The sequence below is a fragment of the Podarcis tiliguerta genome (assembly GCF_965153285.1).
Source record: "Podarcis tiliguerta genome assembly, chromosome: 6".
In the NCBI taxonomy this organism is placed as follows: Eukaryota; Metazoa; Chordata; class Lepidosauria; order Squamata; family Lacertidae; genus Podarcis; species Podarcis tiliguerta.
The window spans coordinates 8,957,708-8,981,552 of record NC_139539.1 but is presented as its reverse complement, the minus strand read 5'-3'; the positions used below and the strand labels follow the sequence as shown (position 1 = coordinate 8,981,552).

General features: G+C 45.7%; 2 long non-coding RNA genes across 2 annotated transcripts in view; one reads left to right on the top strand and one right to left on the bottom strand.

The window, feature by feature from the left end:
• The first annotated feature begins 4,965 nt into the window (after positions 1-4,965).
• Positions 4,966-11,169, top strand: LOC310680772. The gene is made up of 3 exons (XR_014512930.1): positions 4,966-5,862; positions 6,959-7,159; positions 11,071-11,169. It is a non-coding gene; the product is annotated as an uncharacterized lncRNA (long non-coding RNA).
• LOC310680750 overlaps positions 8,345-23,845 on the bottom strand; it is a 54,404-nt gene continuing 38,903 nt past the window's right edge. The window contains exon 4 of the long non-coding RNA XR_014512906.1: positions 8,345-10,608. This is a non-coding gene — a long non-coding RNA (uncharacterized lncRNA). The remainder of the gene's footprint in view (positions 10,609-23,845) is intronic.

Here is a 23,845-nt window from a genome sequence, read left to right as displayed (position 1 = left end):
ATCAGTTCCACACAGAAGGGACACGGGTGTCGCTGTGGTCTAAACCATGGAGCCTCTTGGGCTTGCTGATCAGAAGGTCGGCGGTTCAAATCCGCATGGCGGGGTGAGTTCCCGTTGCTCTGTCTCAGCTCCTGCCTACCTAGCAGTTCGAAAGCACACCAGTGCAAGTAGGTAAATAGGTACCACTGTGGCGGAAAGGTAAACAGCATTTCTGTGTGCTCTGGTTTCCGTCACTGTGTTCCGTTGCACCAGAAGTGGTTTAGTCCTGCTGGCCACATGACCCGGAAAGCTGCCTGCAGACAAACGCCGGCTCCCTTGGCCTGAAAGCAAGATGAGCACCACAACCGCATAGTCGCCTTTGACTGGACTTAACCGTCCAGGGTTCCTTTACTTTTTTTACCTTTTACATCAGTTCTACCCAGGCTTCTGTTTCCACAATGGCGCCGGAGCTAGTCATTATTGGGATTCCTTGATTGCCTCTTTGCCGGCATTACAAGAACGCTGTACATATGAATATTTATGATGATCTTACTAGTGACAGTCCAATCCAGCCCTGCAGGCCTAGAAGAATTAATGTAAATTCCACCCAACCATGAAAAAGCCACTCAAATTGAACTGTATTTCAGCCTGGTGGATGAAACACACATCAAAGAGCCAGATTCCTATGAGATAATTACGCACAATGGAGCTCTAATCACAGAAAGATTGTGGATGCTACTGATAACGTATAATAAATCTTTACCAACGAGGGCTCATTCTGCTGATTCAGCCGTCCGCTTGGGTTACACGCGTCTGCACTCTCTGCTGTCAATTTCTAACAACATCCAGGAAAACCCAAGCACAACTCAACTGGAAGGCCATGGCTTTGCTTGGGCTGACTCTCGTTGTGGCGCAATGTGCTGCTTTCGAATGGATCTTGACCCTTGTTATGTACTGAGTTGAATAGGATCCAAAATGCAGCAGTCTGATTGGTCCTAGAACAATAGGATTCAAAATGCAGCAGTCTGATTGGTCCTAGAACAATAGGATTCAGAATGCAGCAGTCTGATTGGTCCACAGGAACCAGCCAATCCAGCTCCAGGTGGAAGTGAATCTGCAACCTGATTGGCCTACAGGAGAATCCCGGAATTAGCCAATCACGTGGGGCCCATTGTATAAATAATGTATATAAAGCAGACATTCTGGGGGAACTTCCATTCCTCCTCACCACTATGAGCTGAATAAAGAACATGAAATCCACTCTCGACTCCAAGTATATTTCTACCCTGGACTTGGGAATGGACTTAGACTGGGTGTAGCCATTTGAAAGCGGCAGGTGAAAAGCTCCCCCTCTGACATTCAGTCGTATGGCACCTCAACACAAATTCGACCAAAACAAATTCAGCAAAGGAAGCGTTTCATGACATGAAGTTAAAGACCGTGAATTGGCAAGGATCAAGCTGGCAAAGCGACAGGGCCCACTTCCAAAGTAAGATGGTGGACTCTCCTTCGCTGGAGGTTTTAAAGCAGAGGTTGGATGGTCATCTGTCAGGGATTCCTGAGTTGTGATTCCTGCATTGCTGGCGGCTGGGCTAGATGGCCTTTAGCGGTCCCTCTCGACTCTCTGTGATTCTATGAAAGTGCTGGAAAAACCCATCCACGCACAAGGGCAAAGTTATGTGTAATGATGCTGTGGTAGATTCCCTAAGTGCCTCTTCGTTCAAGGCGCTTCAAGTGTTTCTCAAAGTTGGTCCCCAGCTGTTGTTGGACTTCAGCTCCCATCATCCCTGACCACTGGTCCTGCTAGGTATGGATGATGGGAGTTGTAGTCCAATAACTGCTGGGGATCCAACTTGGAGAATCACAGATTATAGAAGTCCCCAGTTTCAGCTCCTGGAACCTCAAGATATAAGGTCAAATAGGTGATGGGGGAGGACCCTGTGATACTGGTAAGCTGCTGTCAGCCAGAACTGGCAATACTGGTCTAGATGGGCAAATCACCTGACCAGGTGTAAATAGGATGTCTGTTTCTCCTGCTTCACAGAGGACATTTAAAGGTGTTCTCTATCCAATGGGCTGCTCAATCTAAGTCCAATTTAACGATAAGGCAGCCTAAGGAGAGAGAGCAACAGGGGCCCATCAACAGTTCACACTTAGAGAGAAGACGGAGCAGGTGCACAGCTCACCTGTCGGTCTTTCATAGCAGCATAACATAGGAAGCTGCTTTATACTGAATTAGACCATTGGTCCATGTAGCTCAGGATTGCCTGCACTGACTGGCAGCAGCTCTCCAGAGTTTCAGACACGGGTTTCCCCCAGCTCTGCCTGGAGATGTCAGGGACTGAATCTGGCCTTCTGCATGCAACTTCTTCCCAACTACAGAGAGATATAGGTAAAGGTAAAGGGATCCCTGACCATTAGGTCCAGTTGTGGCCGACTCTGGGGTGGCCGACTCTCACTTTATTGGCTGAGGGAGCCGGCGTACAGCTTCTGGGTCATGTGGCTAGTATGACTAAGCTGCTTCTGGCGAACCAGAGCAGCACACGGAAACGCCGTTTACCTTCCCACCAGAGCTGTACCTATTTATCTACTTGCACTTTGACATGCTTTCGAACTGCTAGGTTGGCAGGAGCTGGGACCGAACAACGGGAGCTCATCCCATCGTGGGGATTTGAACTGCAACCTTCTGATCGGCAAGTCCTAGGCTCTATGATTTAACCCACAGTGCCACCCAAGTCCCTACAGTGAGATCTATTTCTATTTAAATTGTAGCAATCATTTCTAATTTTGTGCCTCTCTATATTAGCATATGTAAATATTGTGCCAATCGGTGCCCTTGTTTTCATGATGCATAAGTCGTCCTGGCATATTGTGAGCGACCTGAAATTCTAGAAATACTTCAGAAACACCAGATATAACAAGGCACAAACTCCGTGTCGTCCTTTCAGCTGTGTGTTCAGCAAGCACAACCTGGGAGGCCCATTTCGAACAATGTTCCCAAAATGCAATTGTTGTGATCCATACTTAGTTAACAAAAGTTTCCTTTTAACACGCGGCAGCATTAACGGTTCTCAGGGGGTCACTCTGTGCACAAGTACAATACATGTTTCCCTTTTCCCCCTGCTTTTGCAAACAAGGACTTCCAAGTGGTTTCTGATCTGCGCTAAGGCAGAGCTTTCTACCCTCTTGAACACACACATACACACTTCTTACGACTGTATTTTAATGAGGGAATATCACCTTGCCTTCAGCAAGCCCGCTCCCTTTGCCATCCAGAGGTTGTTTGTAGTCAACGCCTTACAACTCTGAGAACAATAACATTCAGGGGGCTGTTTGAGTGCCGTATGCCGCCGCCACTGCCCTGGGAATTTTGTTTATTTGCCGCAGGCGGTCACAAGAGGGAAAAACTTTCAAAGCCCAAATAGATGCCCATCCAGGGAGGGAAATGAAATGAAACGAGCATTCTTTGCAGGCTCCTGCTGTACTTTTGTTCGTGCCTGTGCATCTTTCTGGCTTAAGAACGAAGAAGAACTGAGGATAACAGGTGGTTTAACGGGCAGTGCAAATAAAACTGTAAACTCCTGTAACTGCATTTGTTGTTGTTGCTGTTTAGTCCTGTCTTCCACTGCCTCCCACAGTTTGGTCAAACTCATGCTTGTAGCTTCGAGAACACTGTCCAACCATCTCGTCCTCTGTCGTCCCCTTCTTTTCGTGCCCTCCATCTTTCCCAACATCAGGGTCTTTTCCAGGGAGTCTTCTCTTCTCAGGAGGTGGCCAAAGTATTGGAGCCTCAGCTTCACAATCTGTCCTTCCAGTGAGCACTCAGGGCTGATTTCCTTCAGAATGGAGAGGTTTGATCTTCTTGCAGTCCATGGGACTCTCAAGAGTCTCCTCCAGCACCATAATTCAAAAGCATCAATTCTTCGGCAATCAGCCTTCTTTATGGTCCAGCTCTCACTTCCATACATCACTACTGTGAAAACCATAACTTTAACTATACAGACCTTTGTTGGCAAGGTGATGTCTCTGCTTTTTAAGATGCTGTCTAGGTTTGTCATTGCTTTTCTCCCAAGAAGCAAGCGTATTTTAATTTCGTGGCTGCCAGTTTGCCAGTTTGCTCCATTCCAATGCTCTTTTCCCCTTGGGTGTAATCTTCGACACCTCCCTCTCCATGGAGGCGCAGATTGCAGCTATAACAAAGGCGGCATTTTTTCATCTCCGCCAAGCTAAGCAGTTGGCTCCTTACCTCTCTCGCCCTGACCTAGCCACTGTGATCCAGGCGATGGTCACCTCCAGACTGGATTATTGTAACTCGCTCTACGTGGGGCTGCCCTTGAGACTGACCCAGAAACTCCAGAGGGTGCAGAATGCCGCAGCGAGACTCCTTACAGGGTCTTCACTGCGAGATCACATTCATCCGGTGCTATACCAGCTGCACTGGCTCCCGGTGGAGTACAGGATCAGGTTTAAGGTGCTGGTTTTAACCTTTAAAGCCCTATACGGCCTAGGACCCTCGTACCTACGGGACCGCCTCTCCTGGTATGCCCCACAGAGAAACCTACGCTCGTCAAATAAAAACATCCTGAAGGTCCCAGGCCTCAGAGAGGTTAGGCTGGCCTCAACTAGAGCCAGGGCTTTCTCGGCTGCGGCTCCAATCTGGTGGAACGCTCTGTCACAAGAGACTAGGGCCCTGCGGGACCTGACATCTTTCCGCAGAGCCTGCAAGACAGAGTTGTTCCACCAGGCCTTTGGTCAGGTCCCAGCCTGACTCCCTCCTCTGGCAACCTGCACAGAATTTTGCTCAACGGTTGCCATTAATTTGACTTTAATTAATTTTTATAATGGAATGTTTTTAGAATGTTTGATTATTTGATTGTTTGATTATTTAATTGTTGTTAGCCGCCCTGAGCCCGGCTTCGGCTGGGGAGGGCGGGATATAAATAAAATTTATTATTATTATTATTATTATTATTATTATTAAAAAAGGACTCCAGGAAGTTCCCAGAGGTGACAATTGCTGGGCTCATTGTTAGCCAAGGGAAGCCAGATCTCATCACCTGACTTGCCTCAGGCTCCAGACATGCAAAGGAAGTTCTATTGTACTTTTGGGTGGTGGGTACTTAAGGCATATTTGTCTACGCTAATCTTATACCTGAGTCTTACCCTGCCATGTCTGTGTATGCTAATCTTGTACTAAGGACTTGTCTGGACATGTTTGCCAAGGTTAAACTAGTGTAAACCCCTGTCTACCCCTCCCCTTTTGTGACATGTCAGTGATGTAGCAATGATGCTGTACAAACTGTATTCTGGGATATGGTGGGAAAGTTTTAAAAGTCTTTGTCACCCCATCCTCGGGGTTCAAAATTCCTCTTTGAACCTATTGCGCAATAAACTGATCTACAGCTATTTGCTCCGGTTGGTAGCTGGACTCCTTCCTTTATTTCTCAGGGACCCGCGGGCTCTGCCCGACGAGCTGGGTGACTGAACAGCCTCACACCTAGATTTTTCCATAACAGTCCCTATTTTCTGTGGGATGTGATCCATGAGAGGCAGTCAAGTACAACATTCCTTGAAATGCTAGAGAAGACATGCGAGGGAATGTTTGGTCCAGCCAGTCGAAAACTCCCTGTTCCTCCTGGCTGGAACATCCTTCCTTTTGCATGTGACTAGAGGTGGGTGTGACCTTACCTGTCCAGGTAACAAAAGGACGAGTCACACAGCAACCTCTCTCTCTTTTGACTTCCTTCTTCGTTTGACCAGCTTTTTAGCTAGGACTGCTCTGCTAGCTCTCAGCTGGGCTCTCAGCTAGCAGAAGCACTGGGATTATCCACATGTACATATTTGTAACTAAGTCTGCCTTCAGGAATCCAACTGTGAACTGATGTGAGTAAACTTCTTTTATTGACTTTGAATAAGATTGTGGCATGTTATTCTTTTAAGAGGGATTCAAGAGAACTTGCCAGCAACGTACAATTCAATCTGAAGACAGACTGAATTGTAGAACAGTGAGAGGCTCACACGAGCCTGCAACCAGCTATCTGCTGTGCATGTAAAAAGGGGAATGTAACTCTGGTAAGTAGAGGAACTTGCTAGCACTAGTTAGGAAGGTTATTAATAAACAAGATATCCTCTCCTGCCACCCTGAACATTCCCACATTTTCCAGGGACGGTTCCAGGTTTACAAAAGCCGTCTTGGTTGCTGATTTGATCCCAGAATGTCTTGCTTTTCCTTAGGACGTCCCTATTCTCATCAGAGAAATGTTGGAGGGTATGGATTTATGCGACCCCTTGAGCCAAGGAGATAAGTAACTATACAACCGTTAGAAGACAGATGGGTGGGGTATAAATAATATATCTATCTATTATTATTGACTAGGACGTCCCTGTGGGACGCAGGTGGCGCTGTGGGTTAAAGCCTCAGTGCCTAGGGCTTGCCGATCGAAAGGTCGGCGGTTCGAATCCCCGCGGCGGGGTGCGCTCCCGCTGTTCGGTCCCAGCGCCTGCCAACCTAGCAGTTCAAAAGCACTCCCGGGTGCAAGTAGATAAATAGGGACCGCTTACTAGCGGGAAGGTAAACGGCGTTTCCGTGTGCGGCTCTGGCTTGCCAGAGCAGCGATGTCACGCTGGCCATGTGACCCGGAAGTGTCTTCGGACAGCACTGGCCCCCGGCCTCTTTGAGTGAGATGGGCACACAACCCTAGAGTCTGTCAAGACTGGCCCGTACAGGCAGGGGTACCTTTACCTTTACCTTTAGGACGTCCCTATTTCCCTTGGAGAAATGTTGGAGGGCATGTCGTTTTGATGAAGCAATGAGGTTGCGCTCTCTCCCCTATGGCTGAGTCCTGTTTCCTGTAACTGGCTTTCTGCAACAATGAACTGAACCACTTGCTTGCTAGCTTTCCTGAACATGCTGGTTTTCTCATCCTTCAAAGAAGAGTTGAGCTGGGTTTTTCCTTTCCCCCCCATCTTCTTGAGACAGATCCTAGAGAAATATGGGCAACATGCCACTTACTGTACGATCTGAAGCACTGCTCACTCAGGAGGCGATGACAGCTGTCAAGAGGGTGACACCACTGCTCCTCTGTGCTAACTGCACTCACTCAGGAACAACCCCCAGTGAGTAAAGTGAGACTTAACTCCCTAGCAAGTGCCATTGGGGCAACATCCACTCTACCGCACGGTAAGGCGCTATGGCAGAAAGAGACTTTTATGGCAGAAAGTAGGCCAATGTTCTCCCTCTCCGACTTTGCTTGTAACAATGTCGATTAATTCTGACACTTTAGGTGACTGGGTGTGTGTTATTAATTCCAACAAAGGCTAATAATTTGTAAGCATTGTGTTTCCGACAATGGTTTTCAGTGTGCGCCATAAAATCTCATTTTCTAAGGGCTGTTCTCTAAGGCTCGCTGCTTACTGTAGCCGAGGCTGTAGAGAAGAGCAAGCAAACATTTATTATTATTATTATTATTATTATTATTATTAGGGGTGGGGATTCATTGTACCATATCCTGAGCTTCTTACCACATGGCTGCATTAGTAAGAAGGGCAATTCCTGTTACAGTGGTACCTCGGGTTAAGTACTTAATTCGTTCCGGAGGTCCGTTCTTAACCTGAAACTGTTCTTAACCTTTAGCTAATGGGGCCTCCCGCTGCCGCCGCACCGGCGGAGCACAATTTCTGTTCTCATCCTGAAGCAAAGTTCTTAACCTGAAGCACTATTTCTGGGTTAGCAGAGTTTGTAACCTGAAGCGTATGTAACCTGAAGCCTATGTAACTTGAGGTACCACTGTATTATTTTTTGTTTTAGGAATAACTGTGGCTAACAACCCTGAGATAACATTTCAGGCTTAAGGCATGGGCAGGGGGCATGAGCCCTGAAGCAGCATCAGCCGTCTCTCTAAAAGCAATGATGGATGGATGGATAGATAGACAATAAATAGATAGATATAGTCAGATATATAGATATATATGGTTTCATCAATTTCCAGTTTTAAAAAAATACAATTACTGCTGTGTCTCTTCAGGAGCTCATATAGCCAGCCAGTTGAAACAACTCACAATTGGATATTTAAGTTATAATTAGAAAAATCTTAATAATTATTCATAAAGGAAACAGCTTATAAGAAGTAAATAAGGATGCCAGAAACAGGATAAAGGGAGTCTTTTATTTGGTTGTTTGTATTGTTGTATATTATGCTTGTTGTTTGTTATGTTTGTGTCTGATGGGGTGGATTTCTGTGTTGGGGGGGTGGGGGGTTTGTGTTATGTTGTAAATAAAATTTCCAATAAAAATTTAAAAAGAAAAGAAAAAAGAAACAACTCACAATAATTATTTTTCTGACCAAAACAACAACCATGCCCGGTGTTAGATTGGAACAAAAGATGGCAGACTTGTACAAGATTTGCATATGCTAATTTATGTATATAATGTACCTGCAATTTTTCAATATATAAATTGTATTTATATTTTTTTCATGACCACCTATACAAAGCAAAACATTACATTAAACATCGACTTCCCTTCTCCCCTCCCCCCATGCTTCCATAATTCCTTCCAATTATCCTTTGCGGCCTCATATTCTAATTCCTCTGAGTTTTTCCTCTCTCATTTTATCTCAACATACTTTTTGCTGCTGAATTCACTCCAATCCTGCTAACGTTTTAACCTGTTTACAATGATTCTCCAGATAGTCTACAAACATTTTCCAATCTTCCTTAAAGATTGCAATTTTTTTTGAGGTGTGTGTGTGTGTGGGGGAATACTGTAATTTAAATGGAAGCACAAGACATCTCGCCATTGTGAGGAAGTGTGTGCCTGCTTAGTCTGTCTCTACTTTCCCAACGCATAGTTCTTCGTCTTTAAACTTGACTCATTTGGCCAGAGACCTTGCTGAAACTGACCTCTGGCCCCGCCTCCCCCTTTAGCCTCTCACTCTGGACCCCTCCCAAGCAGGCAAAGTCGATGGGCTCCTTCTCTGGGCCTGTTCGGCCCATTGCTCAGCAACATGCAGGACTCTCCTCGAGCAGAGTGTCAGAGATGGAGGAGAGCCAGCAGGACTGGGACTGTCCCACTGCTGGGTAGCAGGGTCAACCCCTGACTCCTCTCTGCCTGTGCTCACACTGTCAGTCTCAGTCCCTGTCATGAACGAGCCAGCTCCAAGCGAAGGTTTGCAGCCAACTGCAGAAAGCAGCCAGGAACTTAGATGTTAGGAGGCTTAGGTGTTAGTCAGGCAGGGGAGAGCTGTCAGCTGCAGACCTCATCTCTTCCTGACCTTGAAGGGCAGACTGATAAGGCAGTAGCTGAGAGCAGGCTAGAACACAGCCAAAGCTTGCAGGAAGCACAAAGAAGAGCGAACAAACTCAGAGATAGCCTCTCAGAACAGGAAGAGGATGGATCTGATCCAGTAAGTCCCAAAAGTCGGCAAATGGGAGGGCTGCTAGATAGGAAGCAAAACAAGAGACGTAAGGGTCATAAGTTCAACATCTTCTGTTGACGCCGGAAGGAATCTTCAGAAGGGTCATCTTGAGTAATGATGCCGGAGGCTTTGTTAGAGCTGTCTGGAGCGATCTGTTTGTTTTTGCAATAAATCCTCCTTTTCAATTACCTACACTTACTGAGTTATCAAGCTGGGAACCTGGATTCCTGACAGTCCCTAACCCTGTCCTGGAAGGCCCTCCTTCTCCTGACCACCCACCCTGCTTCTAGCACCTCCCAGTTTGTTCCTTCCCAAGACTGCTCCTCAGTGTTCCACCACCAAGCTCCTGGATCTAAGTCATCATCTTCTGTTTCCTCCCTGGGAAGCTCGTGGGCAAACAGCGCCCACCAATCTTCATCTGGCCAGTTCCTGACACCTGGTTCTCCAAACAGAGGACTCTAATCTGCAAAGGAGGACACATGACCACCCACCCAACCAGCAGCGTCATTCAGCTTTTGCTCCAGTTATGAGTGTGCTCCAGTAAGCGTGACCTGCACATTCCAGGCTTTGGGAACACTAAGATGGACCATCCACACCATCCATCATCATTCCACCTTTAGTTATCAGGAGACGCAGAAGCCAGGAGAGATGGGCATGTCTTTCTCTCTTTGCACAATGGAACAGCCTAATCCCTTAACAATGCAAGGAGAGACGCCAGCCCGGCCCGCTGGAATAATTGCAGTCCTCAGATCCATTCTTCCTGCTGAAAGCAAAGCCAGGCTGTTTGTTGCCCAGGCAGAGCAGGAGAGATTATGGTGTTACTGACACAGAAGAGGCGGAGGCAAATGACTTGGCGTTCCCTGTTTGCGGTGAAATGAGAGAGGCAAGGCGAGCTTGCTTGCTTGCATGCAGGAAGCCATCCTTGCTGCAATCGCCTCCTTGCCTTTCCATCCCACTTCTCAGCATAACATTATGGGCTAGAAACGCCCCGGGCAGATTGTCGAGGTGAGCGGACGATATGGAGCCGCAGAGCATCTGGGTCATTTGCAGAAAAATGGCATTTGAAGGGGGGTGGGGAGAGAGAGAAAGGTCGTTCTAACTAGGATGCAGCCTCCTCTTGGCAATGGTGTTTTTGTTGCCGGCAAACAACCATTTCACTCTGCACCAGCCTTCCCAATCGAGAGAAGATTAGAAGCGGCGCATCTTCCTTTTCCTGCAAGCACTGGAAAGAATTGGGGAGAATTTGATGTTATTCAGGCCACTCTCATTGGAAACATCCTTTTCCTAATACTCTCATTAGGCTTGTTGTTGTTTAGTCGTGTCCGACTCTTCGTGACCCCATGGACCAGAACACGCCAGGCACTCCTGTCTTCCACTGCCTCCCGCAGTTTGGTCAAACTCATGGTGGTAGCTTCGAGAACACTGTCCAACCATCATTAGGCTAGAGAGCTGTAAAAAATAATAGTAATAAATGTCTATCTATTATGTAAATCACTGGCCTTAATAGCAGAAAAACGTGAGTCTTTTGAATTTAACTTGCCTTCTCTTTCCAGAGCAAATCCCTTAACTATACCTTGAAACCTTGAATGCTCTCTGTGTGATTTTGTTTTGTCTTGCCCTGCCTTCTGACCTTATTTCCCAAAATACATCTTGCTTGTGACTTTCCCTCCTCCAGTTCAGCCTCCAACAGATCTCCTGCTTTCAAGGTGTCTACTTGGGTTTCACGAGGAAAAACCCCAAAGTGGATGGGAAAGGACAAAGATGTACCTAAAAGTTGCAGGTGTATTTTTACTTTTTCTGTATTCCACCCCTGTTGTAAGTTGCCCGGGGCAACGCAGATTTTAGCCAATAAATTCTTAAATGACAAAGAACTACTAGGACTACAAGATTTAAGAAAAAGCAACTGGGGTTCCAAGGCACCCCAAATTCACATGATATCATATTCCTATTGAATTTCCATACATCTGAAGTCATCATGGAACAGAAAGGCAATTCTGGCATTTCCATATACATTGTTTTCTACCCCGCCACCCCTGAAATGTTGAGGAAAAATAGCAACATGCTTCAGAGCGTGAGCAAAAGGTGTGATAAATTTTTACTGCAAATATGATGCTAATGACACTAAAGTGTTAAAAGCAAGTCTTTGGAAACAACCAGGTAAAGTTCTCACCCTCCTTGGCAGATACCTTCTTTGTGCATTGCTACAAGGGATTTCCTTTTCTGAGGTCCCTTTAGATAGTAAACCTCCCTAGAGGACTGCGGATGACACCTCTGGTCCTCAAGGGATGGGATTTATGATAAAATAGTTGCCTTTTCAGCTCTATCTGGTTTGCCAGCAAGGCAGGGATGCTCTGGCAACATCTAGAATGGATTACTGCAATGCACTCTACCTGCGGCTGCCCTAGAAGACCACTCAGAAACTTCAGTTTGGTCCAAATTGCAGCAGCCTGGTTGTTTTAAAACAGCTGTACTAGTTGCCAGTTTGTTTATGGGCCCAATTCAAGGTGCTCACATTAGCGTTTAAAGACCTTAGTGACTGAGACCCCCAAATACCTGAATGACCTCCTCCTTCCCCACAAAACCTTTTGGGTGCTAAGATTAACAGAAGACCCTTCTCTTGGTAGTTCCTCCAGCTTCAGAGGCTCAGGGTGGCGGCCTGGGACAGGCCCCACAGAGGTGCATCAGACACCTTCATGGTGCAGATTTCAGCAAATGCTGAAGATGAACCTCTTTATCCTAGCTTCTGACACTTGAGGTGTATATTTTAGAACCCACCTTATTTCTGTGATTCTGTAATTGTAAGCTGTTATAAGGGACGTGGGTGGCGCTGTGGGTAAAACCTCAGTGCCTAGGACTTGCTGATCGCATGGTTGGCGGTTCGAATCGTCACGGCGGGGTGCGCTCCCATCGTTCGGTCCCAGCGCCTGCCAACCTAGCAGTTTGAAAGCACCCCCGGGTGCAAGTAGATAAAAAGGGACCGCTTACCAGTGGGAAGGTAAACGGCGTTTCCGTGTGCGGCTCTGGTTCGCCAGATGCAGCTTCGTCACGCTGGCCACGTGATCTGGAAGTGTCTGCGGACAGCGCTGGCTCCCGGCCTATAGAGTGAGATGAGCGCACAACCCTAGAGTCTGGCAAGACTGGCCCATATGGGCAGGGGTACCTTTACCTTTAAGCTGTTATAAATTATGCTTAATATTTAATGTTAACATTTAATAACAACAACAACTAATAATTAATAATCCATCTATCTATCTGTCTGAACAAATAACAGTTCATAGATAGATAGATGGATTAATTATTAGTTCTTATTATTATTAAAGGGATGCGGGTTGCGCTGTGGTCTAAACATCAGAGCTTAGGGCTTGCCAATCAGAAGGTCAGCAGTTTGAATCCCCACAACGGGGTGTGCTCCTGTTGTTTGGTCCCAGCTCCTGCCCACCTAGCAGTTCGAAAGCACGTCAAAGTGCAAATAGATAATTAGGTACCGCTCCAGCGGGAAGGTAAATGGCATTTCCATGCGCTGCTCTAGTTTGACAGAAGCAGCTTAGTCATGCTGGCCACATGACCCGGAAAAACTGTCTGCGGACAAACACCAGCTCCCTCGGCCAATGAAGCAAGATGAGCACCGTAACCCCAGAGTCGTCCGCAACTGGACCTAACAGTTAGGGGTCCCTTTACCTTTACTTATTATTAAATGTTAACATTAAATATCAAGGATAATTTATACTATCTGAACAAATAATACAGTGGGTATTGTATTCAACCTTTCTAATGCCGCTAATGTAGCGTCACTTTGGGACATCGCAGTCAAGTAAAGTGATGGGTAGACCTTGGTCCCTGGTGCTGCCTAATAGTGTTGAGTTGCCAAAATGAAGTGTGCGTGAGAGAGAGAGGAGGGTGGGGTGGGGTAGGACAGCCATCAACCTTGCAAGGACACTGGAGCCTTGCATCCAGTGGAGGACCTACATTTTGGGGGGTCCTGAAGCTTGAAATATAGATAGATGATAGATAGATAGATAGATAGATAGATAGATAGATGATAGATAGATAGATGATAGATAGATAGATAGATAGATAGATAGATAGATGATAGATAGATAGATAGATAGATAGATGATATAGATAGATAGATAGATGATAGATAGATGATAGATAGATAGATAGATAGATAGATGATAGATAGATAGATAGATAGATGATAGATAGATAGATAAAAGAGTCCTAATTCCCATTGCAGAATAGTGGGAGGTGGTTGACTGTCTAAACATTGACTTCACAAGGACTGGGTGCTTGATTCTTTCACTTCATGCCCTACTGATTTTTGACCATGCCATCCCGTAATTTGCTTTGGAAAGATTTGCAGTGTTTCAGTGAGAGAGAGAGAGAGAGAGAGAGAGAGAGAGAGAGAGCACATGTTTGACCAAGGATTCGTCATTCATTGTTTTTAGATTGGGGCACACCTCACCAGTGTTAGCTCTAATTTTACACTGCTGTTATTTGAAACATGAGCGAGGCAATGCTTTCTGTTGCAGAGGTCATGCTTGTTCTTCTTCAGCCAGGCTTGTCCTTCTACATTTTTAAAAAATAAAATCTGACCTTATTAAAACTCACTGACTTGAAAGTATTATGCAGCAGTTAAAAAAAATGTGTGGAAAGCCAGTTAATAATTTGCTTTTCAAAATTAATAGAAAATAGGGAGGTATTTCAGCTCACAACGTGGCCAGAGGTTAAAAATGGCAGTCTGAGCCATCAGACCAGAAGATTTCACAGTGCTTGCCGTTCAGCTGGCAGCTGTGTGATTGCACTCTGCGATGCTCCCCATGTGTGGACACATGCGCCAAGAAACCCAAGCCATCAGCTGTGCAGAGAAACTCAGCTATCTTTGCAGACATGTTCATTAGAATGATGGAAACCAGGAAGAGCTATTTTACACTCGAAGAATGCTGTCCCAGCTCCCTTGTGGGAAACGCAGCCTTTGGAACCAAGCCAACCTCAAATGCCATCATCCTGACACAGCTGCCTCCTGCAATTGCAAATGCTAACAATGTTTCGGGAGATATCTGGAAGGAAATGCACTGTTTTCTTCAGATGTCTCTATTAATTTGAACCTGTTGAGGGGTGGAAGGGCGAAGGGATGCAAAGAGTCTCATTTGACAAGCGTGCGGCCCATCGATTTTAGAGGCACCAGAAGCAGGAAAAACAGGAACCACCTGAACATATTTCTTCAGCACATTTATATGTGTGCATCTGCAGCGTTAGCCATCAGAGATGCATCTTGTGTGAACATCTCTCTCCTAGAAAGCTGGATCTAACAGTTGATCATTTAAGGCAATATCTATATACCGTATTTTTCTATAAGACGCACCAGACCACAAGACGCACCTAGTTTTTGGAGGAAGAAAACAAGAAAAAAAATATTCTGAATCTCAGAAGCCAGAACAGCAAGAGGGATCGCTACGCAGCGAAAGCAGCAATCCCTCTTGCTGTTCTGGCTTCTGGGATAGCTGCGCAGCCTGCATTCGCTCCATAAGACGCACACACATTTCCCCTTACTTTTTAGGAGGGTAAAAGTGAGTCTTATAGAGCAAAAAATATAGTATGCAGCAGAATATGGTGGCAGTGATAGAGTGGACTGTACCTCTTTAGACAGCAAATGGGGATTTCTTATGTCAAAAACTCTGTGCAAGTGGATAACTAGCCCCTCAGAACAACAGCTTTTTTCCTTGATTTGTTAGTTTTCTATCTGCAGAGAGTGGTATATATGAAGATCAACATTAAAAAGTGGGTTATCTGACTTGCCTTTCTTATACAGTGGTACCTCTGGTTACATTGCTTCAGGTTACATACACTTCAGGATACAGACTCCGCTAACCCAGAAATAGTACCTCAGGTTAAGAACTTTGCTTCAGGATGAGAACAGAAATCGTGCTCCGGCGGCGCAGCAGCAGCGGGAGGCCCCATTAGCTAAAGGGGTGCTTCAGGTTAAGAACAGTTTCAGGTTAAGAACAGACCTCCGGAACGAATTAAGTATTTAACCCGAGGTACCACTGTAGTACATTTTGCCACACCAGCAGTCCACAGCACATCCGATGCTGCCTGCATAGTGTAGATCTAACCTCAGATTTGATATCTGGGAGAAGCAGGTTCAAACCCTTGCTCAGCCATAAAGCTCTCAAAGGGGGCTTAGGCAAGCTGCTTTCTCTAAGCTTCAGTTTCCTGCAAAAACCAATAGCTGTTAAAGTGGAGGCATCAATCCTGTGGGGTGCTGTTTCACAAGCAGAGAATCTCCTTGTGAAGGAGCACTATGCAGAATTGAGCCCTCCCCGCTTAGCTGTCAGTCAGTTGGGGTGGGGTGGGGGTGGAAAGGCGATGTATGTCTCCTCCTCCCTTCATGACAATTCATTTTCTTTAAAAAGAAATAAATAAAAATCCTAATTAAACATTAGGCCCACCCCTGAACTAATTCAGGACTTGATCTGAGACAGGCGGGCAATCCACAGATTGCGGCCATGAGGTGGATTGGAGATATACATTTATAGATATGTATTATTATTATTGTTATTATTGTTATTATTATTATTATTATTATTATACCCCAAGCATCTGGCTAGGTTGCTACAGCCACCCTGGGTGGCTTCCAACACATATAAAAACATAATAAAACATCAAACATCAAAAACAGCCCTTTCAGTTGCATTAGGAATATTAAATATGCTGCCCTTCAGATGAAGCTAGACATTCAGGGCTGGAGCTTTCAATATCCATTGGGTCAACATTCCCCAGTCTGGTGCCCCTCAGACTTTTTGAACCATAACTCCCATCATCCTTGACCATTGGCCATGCTGTCTGGGGCCGATGGGATTTGGAGTCCAAGAACTCCTTGGCTGCCCCTGAGTTATGCAATTCCCTCAGCTGCAGATTGAAAGAATGGAAGCCAGGAATTGCCGTGTGTAAGTTTGTGTAAGCAGACATCATCACCAATCAACTTAGAACCTTCTTGGAGCAGATGGCCTTTCTAGGACAGGGTTGCCAATTTTTCAACCAGCCATGATAGCTATGCTGGTTGAAAAGTAGGCTGAAAGCAAAGAGTAAGGTTACCGTAACTTCCATCATAGAGCTTCAGTATGCTGATGACAATGAAGTGTGTGCACACTCAGAGGATGACCTCCAAACCATCCTAAATATCTCCACAGAAGCTTATGAAAAGCTTGGCCTATCCCTCAACATCCAAAAAACCCAAAGTGCTGCACCAACAAGCACAAAACAACCCCTCTGCAGCGCCACAAATCCAGCTCAATGGTGTGATGTTGGAAAGTGTCAATCACTTTTCCTATCTGGGCAGTTATTTTTCCACAAGGGCTGACATTGATGCCAAAATCATCTAATGCCAGCATCATCTAATGGCAAACTAATGCTAGTGTACTGGAAGAAGCAAAGATCACCAGTGTCGAAGTAATGATTCTTCAATATCATCTTCATTGGACTGGTCATGTTGTTCGGATGCCTGATTATGGTCTTCCAAAGCAACTACTCTATTCCAAACTTAAAAATGGGAAGTGTAATGCTGGTGGTGAACAAAAGAGGTTCAAAGACTCTCTCAAGGCAAATCTTTAAAAATGTAGTATAAACACCAACAACTGGGAAACACTGGCCTGTGAGCGCTCCAATTGGAGAACAGCCTTTACTAAAGGTGTCATCGACTTTGAAGACACTCGAACTCAGGACGAAAGGGAGAAACGTGCTAAGAGGAAGGCACACTTGGCAAACCCTCACCTGCCTGGAAACCCGTGTCCCCACTGTGGAAGGACGTGTGGATCCAGAATTGGCTTCCACAGTCACTTATGGACTCACTGTTAAAACCGTGTTGATGGAAGACAATCTTACTCAGCTACGAGTGATCGCCAAAGAAAGAAGAGGAAGCTACTAGCAGCACCTTGATGCGCAGATGTGAGATGAAAGCATGCTTTGTCTCCAACGCCATGAAAAGCTTCACTTCATCTCACCTTATTTCTGCTGCACAAACTGCAGAAGAGCAGAACATGCTGTTTATTTTTCCTGGTCTGTTGACATCCCTTTCCAAGGAAATGTTCCGCACCCTTGAACTCCCAGTGACACCAGAAAGGAACTGACATCCATCTTTTTGTAGTGCTGAAAGAATCCTGCTCCCTTCCACTGAGATTGCCTTGACCTGCCATGTCAAGGTTTTATCACTGGGTCTCTTAATCACACAAGCGTTGGTACAATAGCTTCCGAGGCCCCTTCCCAGATCGGAGATGTGCTATTGTGTCAAAGCAGCACTCTGAAGGAGCTAAAAAGGCAAAATCACTGAGTTATTGGCATGCCAGGCCAGAAGGCTGTGCTTAAATGTTTTTGATCGTTGCCTCGATAGCGACTGAATATTTATAAAGGGCCCATGAACTCTTCTGCATCCAGGCTAGTGTGTGGAGGAGCTTTGGAGAGAAGATCAGGGAAAAGATCTGTTTAAAACGATTATCTGCTGGGAAGCCTGCTCTGAAACAGCAGCTGATATCAAGGAAGCAATGTCCAAACAGTGATTGGCTTTACTAGGATACATGCCAAAAATCCCACTGCATGTACAGTGTTAAAGGAAAATGTTATGAAAATGATGTAGAGATGGTACTTAATCCCTGTAAAATTAGCAAAGATATACCATAAGAGTGATAATTTATGTTGGAAATGTCAAGAAAAAGAAGGTACATTTGACCATATGTGGTGGACTTGTCCCAAGGTGAAAGACTTCTGGGAAAAGATTCCTAATGAACTGAAAAAAATGTTGAAATACACATTTATTAAGAAACCAGAGGCCTTTCTTCTTGGAATAATAGGTTTGGAATTGCCCAAGAAAGATGTTAGATTGTTTTTGTATGCCACAACTGCAGCAAGAATTTTGTTAGCCAAAAACTGGAAACTGCAAGAACTACCAACAGTGGAGGAATGGCAGATGAAGATGAAGGACTTTTCGGAGCTAGCTGACGTGACCGGAAGAGTCTGCGACCAGAAGGAGGAGGAATATCAAGAGGAATGGAAGAAATTTAAAGATTATTTAGTTTAAAATGTTAAGATAACTTAAATAGAATTACTTGAGAGTACCAAAATGACCTAGGATTTAAACATATGATGTTGTAGAATACTATGGATAAAAGTTAAAATGATAAGACAGAAAGATGTTAATTGGACTAAGTGAATTTTATGTGAAACTAGTTTTAGAAAACTGCTACAAAGCCACTTCCGGCCTGCCCAGGAGGTGGGGTTGCGGGCTTCACGCCCACCCCACGTGAGCGGGGGCTGGTTCAGCCCCCGCGAGAACAGGGGAATTCCGGCGCCTCTTCCCCAGTGAACGAAGGGTGGTCCGATAAAGGACTCCGGGGGGCGTGGCCCTGTCCGAAGCCTATGGAGGTGTGGGCCAAAGGCACGCCCCAGAGCGGTGACCCGGGGGAGTGCCTAGTTGACGTGCCTCAGCAGGAGACTCCCCCTCTATGGTGTTAACCCTTCCTGTGTCTCCAGCAAATGGGCTGGAGCCGGATAGTCGATAGGACCAATGCCTAAGCCAATGCCTCTCATTCCTGAATTCAATAAAGTTGTGGCCTAATTCGCCCATTTAACCTTAAATTATGGTGTCTCGTGTCTTTATTTATCCTGGTGGGGGGTGGGAACTCACCACGCAATGATTTATATGGAAACTCAGCCAGGGGGATTTGAGGAAGTCACCTAACAAGGTAAACAAAAGTGGATTTCTTACAGTTAGGATATAGGGTATGTATGTTTGTTTGCTTGTTTTTTGATGTTTTCTTTTTATGTTTGTTGATATGTTTGCTTTAAATTTGGAAAACCAATAAAAAAAATTTGGAAAAAAAAGGATACGTGCCAAAAATCAAACAAATCAGAGGCGGTGATGCCGGGGAGATAAATTTAAATTCTCAAATTTTGCCTCAGCAGATTTTTACCAGGTTAGTTGCTTTGAGTGTTAGAGGCTTTGAATGGGAATGTGAGATTTGAATGGGACTTATCACCCTTTTGTTTGGGTGAGTGCATGGCAGGCAGACATTAAACAGGTGTAGCCTTTCTGACGATGGAGTGCGGGAGGGAGAAAAGCAATTGCCCTTATTTTCCTGTAAGCTGTATGCATAACGCTGATGCGTGAAGTGTTGAACTGCCCTCAGGAATGTCTCTGGTTTTAGCGAAGTTTTCTTAGTTTCCCTTGAAATCCTTTGAATGTTTGTTTCCTAAACAGAATGTTGGAGGGTGGGGGATTAGATCTGTGGTAGAGGTGGTCCCAAATTGAATCCCAGCCATCTCCAGGAAGGGCTGGGGAACACTCCCGCCCCAAACCCTGGCGAGCCACAAATTGGGTGCGGACACTTCTGAGCTAAACTGACCTGCGGTCTTTATGTCCCAACTCCCTTTGGAGCCTTGAACTAATTAATTAAAGGTTGGTGGAGCGGGAAAGCGAGGCGAGAGGGGAGAGGGGAGACAGAACGGTTTCTGGCAAAAGTGGTTTTCTCTCTTGTTGCGAGTCTGCAGAGACGAACAAAAGAACAATGCGGAAGACGCTACCAGAGTTTGGGCTGAATAAGTGAATTCTTCATTCCCACATGGATTTGGGAAATGAGGACATTTGATGCCAGATTGCCTGAATAATTAGATATCCATCAACTCCCGGTGGACAGCCTGGTACAACATTATAATTTAAAGGAGTAGCTGCTCTTTCTTTTCTCCTTATGTTGTTGTCATATATATATATATATATATATATATATATACCGTATTTTTTGCTCTATAAGACTCACTTTTTCCCTCCTAAAAAGTAAGGGGAAATGTGTGTGCGTCTTATGGAGCGAATGCAGGCTGCACAGCTATCCCAGAAGCCAGAACAGCAAGAGGGATTGCTGCTTTCACTGCACAGCGATCCCTCTTGCTGTTCTGGCTTCTGAGATTCAGAATATTTTTTTTCTTGTTTTCCTCCTCCAAAAACTAGGTGCGTCTTGTGGTCTGGTGCGTCTTATAGAGCAAAAAATACGGTATATATATATATATATATATATATATATATATATATATAATGTATAATATACATAACATATATACCGGTATGTGCTTCCTTATGGAAATTCTCTATCTCTCTTTTATATTTATGTCCGCACCCTATGTGATTCTGAGACATGCTTAGCCTGAGGCCTAGTTATCCCAAACAGCAAATGATTGGGGGGGGGGGGCTTTTTCTGAACCGTACCACTTCATATTGCAGGCAGGTCTGGGGCCACATACAATTGGCTGTACCAAAATAATAAATACACCTCTCCACACACAGAAAACTGGTGCGCCAGGGAAAGTTTTTTTTTTAATTCTATGTGCAGATTTTTTATTATTATTTTTAAATCGAGGAAGAGGCAGTCATGCGAGCCCACCCCCCACAGTCTGAAGTTGTAGCACTCCGATATGGTCTTCCTATCTCGTCTGTTGTTTGCGAGGGCGTTGTCTTCCCATGGCTATTAAGCAAAGGGGACTTCTGGGTGACATGCTTATTGGGTCATCATCCTGACTGGTTTACAGGGAGATTTAGACACCATTGACTATTGAATGAGCCACGTCAGGAGCATCTCAGACCCTGAGATTTCAGAGCCCAAACCTGAGACCTAAAGTAACCTCTTGGTGATGTCATGGGGCGGTCCCTGGTGATTCATCCAATAGGCTCTCTCCCACCGCTGAGCCCTGGAGATGGAGGTTAATTGGGAGAAGGGAAGAGGAAGCTGTGGAGGGCAGACCTTCCAGATAACCAAAGGACGAGTCACACAGCAACCTCTCTCTTTTTTGACTTTCTTCTTCATTTGACCAGCTTTTAGCCAGTACTGCTCTGCTAACTCTTAGCTAGCATAAGCACTGGGCTTATTCCCCATATGGGGTAGATCCACATGTACATATTTGTAACTAAGTCTGCCTTTAGGAATCCAACTGTGAACTGATGTGAGTAAACTTCTTTTATTGGCTTTAAATAAGATTGTCGTGTCTTTATTCTTTTAAGGGGGATTCAAAGGAACTTACCAGGAACATACAATTCAATCTGAGACAGACTGAATTGTCTAATAGTGAGAGGCTCACCCGAGCCTGCAACCAGCTATCTGCTGTGCACTTAAAAGGTAAAGGTAAAGGGACCCCTGACCATTAGGTCTAGTCGTGATCGACTCTGGGGTTGCGTGCTCATCTCACTCTGTAGGCCGAGGGAGCCGGCGTTTGTCCGCAGACAGCTTCCGGGTCATGTGGCCAGCATGACTAAACCGCTTCTGGCGAACCAGAGCAGTGCACGGAAACGCCGTTTACCTTCCCGCTGGAGCGGTACCTGTTTATCTACTTGCACTTTGACGTGCTTTCAAACTGCTAGGTTGGCAGGAGCAGGGACCGAGCAATGGGAGCTCACCCCATCGTGGGGATTTGAACCGCCGACCTTCTGATCAGCAAGTCCCAGGCTCTGTGCTTTAGCCCACAGTGCCACCCACGTCCCTTAAAAAGGGGGACTGTAACTCTGCTACATAAAGGAACTTGCTAGCGCAAGTTAGGAAGGTTATTAATAAACAATATATCCTCTCCTGCCACTCTGAACATTCCCACAATGCTTTTCTAGGGAGGTGGGTGCAGATCACTTAGAGAAAGGTGATATTTCTCTTTTTAGGGGAGTGCTGTTGTTTTGAATGAAACTTCACTCCTCCCCACCAGCCATCCAAAATGGCGCCTTTTGCTGTGAAAAAATGCAACCAGTGAAAATTTGGTGTGCAATCCTAATTTGCGCATGTATGCACACTCATTCATTACTGGAAATCAACCTCACTGAATGTAATGGATCTAGGTGTCTCTGGTAATGTTGCTTGATGTTACCAATTGGTAGCTTGTTATCTGAGACCAACGTTCTCTCTCTCCCCCCCATCTCCCCTCATATTTGTGTATGTGTGTGTTGCCGCTTTGGCTTAACATTAGTGTAATCAGCGACTCCAGATATTCAAAATTGGTGCAGCTCTGTGTACAGATCTATTCTGAATTAGGGAACTGTCACGTCCCTCGTTAGCAGACACCACAGTTTAGTGCTAATTGCTTTGAAATTAGCTTCATTGAAACAGAGCGAGTGGGGTTTAGCAAGCCATTTCTCACATGGCAGCAGGAGACTGGAAAAGCGCTCATGCTTTATTTAATGAAAAATCACGGTGCTATTTACATGATGGGTCATGGATAACGCCTCTATGCTGCGGAATGCTTTCCTCAAAAATGAAAAACAGCAAGCAGAATTATGCTAGGCGACCTTTCGGAAATCTGTTATGCCACCCAATAGCTAGGTGGAACCATAGTGCCATGGTAGTTGCTTTTTATGGGAAGACTCCATCCTTTTGCATCTCCTGCTTAAAAGCACTGGGTTCTGTCTCTAAGGACTCTTGTGGCTCATTTGGTGTGAGAGGTTGGACTGCCCTGGGCTAGCTGGTGAAATGAAGTCTTTTCTTCCTGTGACTCTGCAGAGCTGCTGCCAGCAAGGACTTATGAAAGCCCAAGGGCCTTATCTGTTACTCCAGTGTAGGGAACCTTCCTTCAGGGCTGCCTTCAGATGGCTCGGGGGTCGAATAAGTCCACACCCCTCAGCATTTCTCCAATGAAAACAGAGACATCTTATACCTGAAGTATAACTGAAGGAGCGTCTCCACCCCCATCGTTCAGCCTGGACACTGAGGTCCTTCTCTGAGGGTCTTCTGGTGGTTCCCTCACTGCGAGGTTACAGGGACCCAGGCATAGGGCCTTCTCTGTGGTGGTGCCCACCCTATGGAACGCCCTCCCATCTGATGTCAAGGAAATAAACAACTATCTGACTTTTAGAAGATGCAGTGTGGGAACCGCCAGAAGCCCCTTGGTGCTGGATCTCAATGTCCGGGCAGAACGATGGGGGTGGAGATGTTCCTTCAAGTATACAGCTCTGAGGCTGTTTAGGGCTTTAAAGGTCAGCACCAACACTTTGAATTGTGCTCGGAAACGTCCTGGGAGCCAATGCAGATCTCTCAGGACCGGTGTTATGTGGCCCCGGCGGCCACTACCAGTCACCAGTCTAGCTGCTGCGTTCTGGATTAATTGCAGTTTCCAGGTCACCTTCAAAGGTAGCCCCACGTAGAGCGCATTGCAGTAGTCCAAGCAGGAGATAACTAGAGCATGCACCACTCTGCCAAGACAGTTCGCAGGCAGGTAGGGTCTCAGCCTGTGTACCAGGTGGAGCTGGTAGACAGCCGCCCTGGACACAGAATTGACCTGCGCCTCCATGGACAGCTGTGAGTCCAAAATGACTCCCAGGCAGCACACCCGGTCCTTCAGGGGTTGGGTCATTGGCCTCATCCAGCAGGGAGCGCATTATGTTCTCAGCATAAGATTCCAAGGAAATCTGAGGAGGAATCCTGTGGAGGAGAAGG